The 9,159-nt window shown below is 43.4% G+C and overlaps 1 pseudogene; it reads left to right on the top strand.

Annotated features, from left to right (window-relative positions):
* Positions 1–3,257: 3,257 nt before the first annotated feature.
* The window catches only part of LOC116475403 (peptidyl-prolyl cis-trans isomerase FKBP4-like), a 22,439-nt pseudogene continuing 16,537 nt past the window's right edge, over positions 3,258–9,159 (top strand).

Below are 9,159 nucleotides of genomic sequence, written 5' to 3'. Positions count from 1 at the left end.
TTTACACCTCCACTTGTCACGATATACAGACAAACCTTTAGGCCAAACTTAAATATATAAGGAGGCAGCTTTAGGCTAAACTTGATATCAACACCTGTATTCCAACACTTTGGGAGGCCGAGGCGGGAGGATCACTTGAGCCTAGAAGTTAGAGGTCAGCCCAAGCAACATAGTGAGACCTTGTTTCTGAGAAAATAAATTAGCCAGGCATGGTGGCATGTACCTGTAGTCCCAGCTACTCAGGAGACTGAGGCCAGAGGATCATTTGAGCCCAGGAGTTCAAGGTTGTAGTGAGCTACAAGCACGCCACTGCACTCCTGGGCAACAGAGCAAGACCCTATCTCAAAAAGAAAAAAGTCATGACATAAGCAATTATGTGGAAATAAGGTCATACCTGTCAAAGTAATCAGCTGAAAGCAGTTGCCTCTGAGGTACAGGAGAGGGGGAAAGTGGAGATAAGGGAACTACTTTTCTTTAAAAAAAAAAAAAAGACATAAAACTAACACTTCAGGCCTGGCGAAGTGGCTCACGCCTGTAATCCCAGCACTTTGGGAGGCCAAAGCAGGTGGATCACCTGAGGTCAGGGGTTCGAGACCAGCCTGACTAACATGGTGAAACCCTGTCTCTACTAAAAATACAAAAATTAGCTGGGCATAGTGGCGGGCACCTGTAATCACAGCTACTTGGGAGGCTGAGGCAGGAGAATTGCTTGAACCCAGGAGACAGAGGATGCAGTGAGCCGAGATTGCACCATTGCATTCCAGCCTGGGTGACAGAGCAAGATTCTGTCTCAAAAAAAAACAAAAAAACAAAAAAAACAAAAAAACGAACACTTCATTACCTCTGAATGGAGTGGCATTAAAAAATGTTTTAATAAATGAAAATGATTTAATACTTCAAACTATGGGCACACAAAACCTTGATAAAAATAAAAACCAATTTAGAAATCTATTATTAATAGGACAGCATGTTGAGAGACTTTAAAGGAGTCTTTTTAAGAAGTATTTTTAAAATAATCTCAAATTTATAGAAGTCTTGGAATTAAAGTACAAAGAACTTTTGTTTTGCTAAATGATTTGAAAGTTCCTGACCTGACTCTTTATAACCCCTACATACTGTGTGTCTTTTATAAACAAGGACTGAATCCAATAAAATTGTAATATAGCTAGCAAAATCAGGAAATCAACATTAATATATTTCTACCATCCAACCAACAGACCTATTCAAGTTTTGCCAAGTCAGGATCCAGTTCAGAATCACCACTGCACTTCTTTCTCACATCTCTTTCATCTTCAGTCTGGAACAGTTCTTCAGTCTTTCCTTAACTTTCATGACCTTTACACTTCTATTACAGGCCAATTATTTTGTAGAATTTTCCTTAATTTGAATTTATTGCTTTAGGATTAGATTCCAATTATGTATTATTGGCAGGAGCATCATAGAAGTGATGCTGTGTTCTTCTTGCTAGACTATCAGGAGGCACACGATTGCAATTTGTCCTATTACTGATGATGTTCATTTTGGTTACTTGATTAAGGTGGCACCTGCCAGATTTTTCCACTGTGAAGTGACTTCCTTTTGTAACTAATGAATAATTTGTGAAGAGCTGCTTCGAAATTACGTAAGTATCTGTTGATTTGAAAATACAACAAAATTATACTACGAATTGAATAATACATCTAAATTAATTTGCATTTTATCAATGACAACCAGATCCACATACTTTTGCAAAACAGTTGCTGGTGTGTGTGTGCAACAGGTTGTTGACTTAGGCAATGTGTGGAATGTTCTGGATGCCTAGACCCTGGGCAGTAGCTCCAAGACAGTTTTGAACTTTCAAGTAAAACAAACTTAGTTTTGATTTCTAGTTGTACACTTAGAAGCTGTGGATGGTAGATTCTTTGTTGGGGAAAATGGCAGCAATTCTCACTCCCTGTGTCCATCCCTTTGGTTGTCCCTGTCCGTACCGGCTGGCCAGGCCCTTGTGACCTGCTTTGGCCAATGGGAGAATAGCAAATATGACATAAGTGAGACATGGAAAGTTCTTGTGTTGCTGCCCTTATGCTGCTTTTGAAACTCAACCCCTATGTTCAAGCTCTCCTGGATAATGAGACTTGTGGTCGCATCCCCATCACCCAGCTGATGATGAGCTCCTCTTGTCCCTAAAATATGAGGCCCCTTGGCCATCCAGCCCCCATCCAGTTGTTGAGAAACAAGTTTTACCTGTTTGAAATCATAAACGGATGGTTTATGATGCAGCAAAAACTAACTGACATACAACATGACATCATGTGAGTTTCTTAATTTCTCTGAGTCTCAGCTTTCTCATCTATAGGATGGAGATAAGGCAATCACCCTTGCTATTTTGAGGATTAAATGAGAAAATATATGGGAAGTGCTTGGCATAGCATAAATACTCAACACATATGGTAATTTTTTAAAAGCCCTCTATATTAGTCCCTTTTAATTAAAATTTTAATTAAAACAGAAGAAAAACAAAACAAAACAAAAACCTCTGCTGGGTGGACTAGGGGCAGCCCTCAGGCTAGAAGCACTGATTTAATACTTTTAATAGTGGCAGGAGGCAGACAAACCCCTAGGCAGACAGCAGCATGTCCCCAGTGAAACCCAACTTTCAAACCAAAGGCAGTTTAAAGCCTGAAAGCTAAGCTACAAGTCTTGGATAAATCCATGGACTGAACTGAGAACATCTCTTCCTGTTGGTGCACTTTCCTCTGACTGATCCCCACCCTTCACTTACTTTGCATATATCTACCCTTCCCTAGTTGGTTTTCTACACTGTCATGCCACCTTTGAATGGTGCCTTTGTTTTAGCCTTTTTTGCATACATGTAAACCAATCAGCATGCAGTCCCCACTTCCGAGCCCATAAAAGCCCCAGACCCAGACACACTGGGAGAGAGACTACCTGACTTCAGGTCAGGGACCACCCTCGCATCCCCTCTCTGCTGAGAGGTGTTTCATCGCTTCATAAAACTCTTCTCCGCCCTTTTCACCCTTCCATTGTCAGCAAAGGGTACGAAGAAGGCAGTAACACCATAGCCCCCCACACCTCCTCCACTGTCTGTGCCCAGTGGCAGCCCCCTGCCATGAGAAGCAGTGCAGGCCAGGCCAGCCAGGGAACCTCCAGCAGGAGCAGGCAACAGGACTGACAGAGTTGTTAACACACCCCTCATTCGTTGTTAACATGCCGCTGTTTGTCAGGCTGCTGACAGTGGGACTAAAAGAGCTGTTAGCATGGCTGTAACATCCCTTCTGGGGCTTCAGAGTCGAGTGCTTTCCTGTTTGGGTGCCACCAAGTTCCCTTCGTCTGGATGCCAGAGTTTACCCTGGGAGTCGCTTCTGACAGGCCTGATCCAGCTGCAGGCCCCAAAGGGAGCCCGCTCCTGTGCCAGCACTTGGGAGTTGCTGGCAAGATGAGGCACTCACTTGATCACACATCCCCTCCTACTGGGGCTGAGCATGCAGTCTTGGTGGCTGCAGGATGCCCACCAGAGTGCAAGCCCAAGTGGGCAGGGCACCTCCTGCCTGGGGCAGAGCTAGGCATGGGCGGGGCATCACCAGCCGGAAGTCTGCAGTTGGAAAAGTGTCCGAGAAAAATCCTGCATCACTTTGGAAGCAGTCTTTCTATCCTAGAATGCCAGAGGGCAAGCATCTGAAAGATCTGCAAGGATGAGGCAGTGAAGGCCAAGATGTGAACGTGCACTGCCTTTGTCAGAGGCGATCGAACCAGAGCAATTCCATCTGAATAGGGGCTAGGTAAAATAAGGCTGAGACCTGTGAGGCTGCATTCCCACTAGCTTAAGTATTCTAAGCCAGGATGAGATAGAAAGTCCGCACAAGATACAGGTCACAAAGACCTTGCTGATAAAACAGGATGCAGCAAAGGAACCGGCCAAAACCAAGATGGTGACGAAAGTGACCTCTGGTCATCCTCACTGCTCATTATACGCTAATTATGCATTTCCATGCTAAACGACACTCCTGCCAGTGCCACGACAGTCTACAAATGCCATGGCAACATCAAGAAGTTACCCTATAGGGTCTAAAAAGGGTAGGAACCCTCAGTTGCAGGAATTGCCCACCCCTTTCCGGGAAAACTCATGAATAATCCACCCTTTGTTTAGCAGATGATCAAGAAATAACTAAGTATAGTCAGTCCAGCAGCTCATGCCGCTGCTCTGCCTATGGGGTAACCATTCTTTTATTCCTTTACTTTCTTAATAAGCTTGCTTTCACTTTATGGACTTGCCCCAAATGCCTTCTTGCAGGAGATCCAAGAACCCTCTCCTGGGGTCTGGATAGGGACCCTTTTCCAGCAACAACCCCATCACAGCCCTAATCACTAGGGGACCCTCTAGGCTCTTCCCTGCCCTCCCCAGACTGTCTCCCTTAAACATGCTGGATGCAGGGGTGCATCAGTGACTCCGCTGGTGCCTCCAGGAACATAAAGTGTGGACCTCTGTGGACAAGAAACAACCCAAAGAAAAGACGACCCCTCACAGGCAGAATGGATATCCACTTACATGCACGTCGGTGTGCTGGGGCCGGGAGGCTCCTAATAACAGTGTAACCGCTGCTTCACAGGGAAGAAAGCTGAGGCTCAGAGAGATTAAGGAACTTGTCCAGGGCCATACCGGAGTCCAGGCCCGTGTGCTGTCGTGGTCTGAGGTTTGAACTCCAACCGTTTAAAGAGCTGGGATAGAACTGCGGAGGGAGTGTGGTGGGTGGGAACAGCGGGCAGATAGATGCTGGCTGGACTCCAAGGGGCCTAGGGTCTGCCAGAGGGACAACAGGTGAGGAAAACAGGCCTCGGGGTGGATGAGCGAATCCTCAGAGGAGGATGGGCACAGACCTGGAGGGCCGTGAAAGGTGACAGGGTTATTACAGCCTTGGTCGCATAAGGGGGTAACTAGCGGTTTCTTGGCTGAAAAAGAGGAGGTGGGCTGGAGGTTCCCCCTCCAACCGCGGAGCACGCAGCCGCTCAGCAGCTGCCACACAGGGTCCCCCACCTCCGCAGCTGGGGGGCCTGAACTCGCCAACAGGAGGTTCCTCCTGCACAGGCGGCTTCACCCTCCCTCCAGGGCTCCGGTTGCTTCTCACTCCCTGCCTAAGGTAGCCCGCCGGTGAGGGCGGAGAAGGAAGAACCGCAGCTCCCGAGGACAGAATCTGCTTCAAGGCACCCTGACCGGCGCCCACCCCCACCCCGGCTGCGGCCCGCCGCCCTGGTCCCCGTCGCGCAGCACGGTCTTCCCTTCCAACACCGAGGGCGCTGCAAGGCCGCCCTGTCCCTGCCACTCATTCATATTAATGACTCCTCCCCCCATGCTTTCCTCAGGTGAGTTCCGACCGCTCTGCCCGAAACATTTTCGTCCCACACTCTCAGGGCCACTTCACCCCAAGTTCCCTTCCGTCTGGGCAAATCTTGTCCTTTACCCGGCATTGGGGTCGCTCCAGAGCTTTCAAACCAGCTTCCCCAGGGCGCTGTGCAGGGCCGGGCCCCTACAATTTTTGTATGTTGATCTTGTACCTTGCCGTCAGGCTGAACTTGTTTGTTAGTTCTAATAAATTTTTTTAGTGGCATTGTTGGGATTTTCTACATACAAGGTAATGTCATCTGCAAGTAGAGCTAATTTTACCTCTTCCTTTCCAATCTGAATGCCTTTACTTTATTCTTCTTGTTTAATTATCTTGGCTAGAACCTCCAGTACAATGGTAAATAAAAGAGGTAAATGTGCTGCAGTGAGTGCTTAAAGTTTTATGTTGCCTTAGCATCCATTTTTAAATATGTGCTTAACTTTCTCAAACCAGAAGCAGGGTTCAGTCACCCTTGATGCAGTTTCCTGTACTATATCCCCCAAATGGCTCCAGCTGGTGACCAGAAATAAAAACTTGGAGGCATCTCTGTCTCCTAGCAGGCTGGGCTCCCAGCTTTCCTACTGCTTCCTCTAAACAGACCATTTAGACACATTTCAGTCACAATGTGACTTCCTAGTACTAGTGCCTGCTTGCTTTAAGCCCATCAACTTAAAGCTCCCTGTTTATATAATGCCCTGGACCCAATAAAGGCATTGACCTCCGTGTTTGTGTGTGTGTGTGTGTGTGTGTGTGTGTGTGTGTGTGTGTGTGTGTGTTTCTAAGCATGCTGTGTGCCCCCCAGGGAACTTTCACATTGTGGTCATGTCATTGAAGCCACATCTGCAATCTGACCCATGCAGGTGGATCTCCTGCTGCTGCACTTCTGCCTGGGTCTCTGGTGGCTGCAGAAAACAATGGCTACAAGCTGAGTGGATAAAGAAGCTCAGAGAGTTCATTCTAAACAAGTGAACAACCTCTTCTTCCAGATCTAAGGCAAAAAGCATTTAATCTTTCACCATTTATTTCTCCACAAGTGTGGCATGTCATCATTGCCACTCACTGACCCACACACTCATGGTTCATAGCCTGAGAAATAGTTTGCAAAGGCATATTTACCTTCATTGAAACCTTAGAAAACATTTTAAAGCCAGTTCAAAAATCAACCTTAAAATATGCCATAAAAAGGCATAGAGAGGTAAGAAGATACTCATGAAATCAGTCATTGTCTCAAACATGAATAATTTTAGAGAAAGTGGATTGGGTCCTTCTTTCCCTGATTCTCTTGCTTTTTTCTATTTTGTGAGCAATAATCCTTTTGTCTGGCTTCTTCATTATTTCAAAGGAGAAAGTACAATACCAGCACGCATTCACCTATACTGTCAATTCCAGAAAAAAGTAGCAGAGTTAAAAATAAATGGACCTTAGTCATATTTAACCATTGCTCTCCTTGACAATCCAAAGCTTAATAAAGTACATCTCTTTCCATTTAGAAATTCATATATTCATACTCATACTGTTAACCCACTAAAATAAAAAAGTAGATGGAAATAATATACATGGAGCTAAAGTCAATATTAAATAGTCTCATACATATGGTTTGTGACTGATTATTAAATATAATATATGAATTCTTCTGGTGGGTTATACAATTTTAATTGGTTGATTAAAGGACCATTCTATTCTTCAGAAGAGATAATCAAGCTAAATTTTAAGAAAAATTACAATGGAGGTATTCATGTTTCTATGTCTTTATAAAAATGTAATATAAAATGTTTATGCAAAGGAGGCCTGTGAGACAAGGGAGTGTAAGGGTTTAATAAAATATCTGGAGTAGTTTCATCCCATGACCACAGATGTTCTGCTTTACCATCTGCAATCTCATTAGCTGTCCATGAAGATGCTGTGCTGAATGTAGACCTAAGCAGTCACATATATGAAATATACATTGCTAGAGGAGCAAATAAACAAAGAAGAAAAACATTTTCTGATTTGTGGCTTCACTTTTGAACAATAACCAAAAATATTCTATATGCTCAAAAGAAAAAAAAAACTTGTTTTATTCTTATGAGACTAAAGGATTTTATTCTTATGAGACCAAAGGAATTGACAACAGAAGGTGAAATACAACGCAACCAGCCTGGGAAATCTTTCTGCTTGGATCAACTGAGCCATGGACAATTTCAAAACGAAGCAATGTGAAAACAGCACATTAATGAATGGATAAAGAAACATGGAGAGAAGATACATTACTTTGGCTACCAGAGGTACAAATGCAAAAAGATTCTCCACTTTTGACTAGTAGAACTGATGATGGATTTAAAATCAGCTGCACATTGAGGGATTTTTGTTCAAGTGTAACATAAATTGTGTTACAATATGAGGATAAAATATGTTATTTTGGACTATGTTTTTTTGTTTTTTGTTTTTTGTTTTTTTTGAGACGGAGTCTCGCTCTGTTGCCCAGGCTGGAGTGCAGTGGCATGATCTCGGCTCACTGAAAGCTCCGCCTCCCGGGTTCATGCCATTCTCCTGCCTCAGCCTCTCCGAGTAGCTGGGACTATAGGCGCCCGCCACCGTGCCCGGCTAATTTTTTGTATTTTTAGTAGAGACCGGGTTTCACTGTGGTCTCGATCTCCTGACCTCGTGATCCACTTGCCTCGGCCTCCCAAAGTGTGGGCTATGTTTTAGTGCATAAACACTAACAACATTAATGAATGTTAAATTATATTGTAGTAATTTACTTGAAAGATGTTTAATCTATTTTCAAATAGCTCTGTCACCTGCTGAATGGCTTTCATATGTTTCAAGCAATATTTAATTTCTAAAGAGTATCCTAGACTTTACTCTGAGGATTTATTATATTAACTCTCTCAAAGAGCCCTTATATTGTAAAGAGAATGTTATCTAGAAAACAAACCTCCTGGGTGTCACACATTGCTAGTTATGATATTGCTTAAGGTAAAATGGGAAAATTACAGCCCAAGGCTACTTCCCAGTTACCTCTGCTTAGGGAAAATAACTGAACGGCCCCACAGAAAACATGTTAGGGTAGAAGGGGCCTCTTTCCAGGAATTCCTGCTTCTTCATGTAAAGCACCCTCCCAACCAAGTGAAAGCAAAGACTTCTTAGTAGAAAGGCAAATTCAGCAAACTTCTTTCCTTTTTTATCTGAGATAAAAATTGAGTCTTTGTGTTTGTGTGTATGTATGTTCTCAAGTTTTGCCCTTGTTTATTTTCTGTTCTTTATTAATGAATCAGTAGTTCCATTCTCGAGTTGTTTTGAATTATTTCACCTAGAAGAAGACAAATTTAAAAAGTCCTAGTAAGTAAGCATGAAAAGGGATCTTTAAATAAGTATCAGGGATCAAATGCACTGAGTCCTCAGGTGAGTATTCAGCCCCTGGGGACTGAGAAGTAATCCTTTCCACTGCCTCTATTTTATTTCTCTTGAAGAAAATAAAAATCTAACAAAAGTGCTTAGCCATACAAGATTATCAAATATTGAAAGAATGAGTTTTTTCCACATCAAACAAAATTTTGTTAAATGGTAGTTTCTACATAGGTATAAAACATTGAGCAGCATTAGAGATTAACCCTGTGAGGTGGGGGAGATAAAGAAAGGTTTAATGGTGGTACAATTAGCTGAGGAGTCAAGAGAAATAGAAAACAAAAAATCTTCTATTTTGCCTTCTTTGGATCATGAATCCATTGTTATATTTTATTTTTATTAAACAATTATTTCCCATGCTGGAAGAGTGAAAGAGTTGAGCCATCCCAAGGAA

Source organism: Hylobates moloch, unplaced genomic scaffold (assembly GCF_009828535.3).
Source record: "Hylobates moloch isolate HMO894 unplaced genomic scaffold, HMol_V3 SCAFFOLD_10, whole genome shotgun sequence".
Lineage (NCBI taxonomy): Eukaryota > Metazoa > Chordata > Mammalia > Primates > Hylobatidae > Hylobates > Hylobates moloch.
This window is presented reverse-complemented; position numbering and strand designations above follow the sequence as displayed.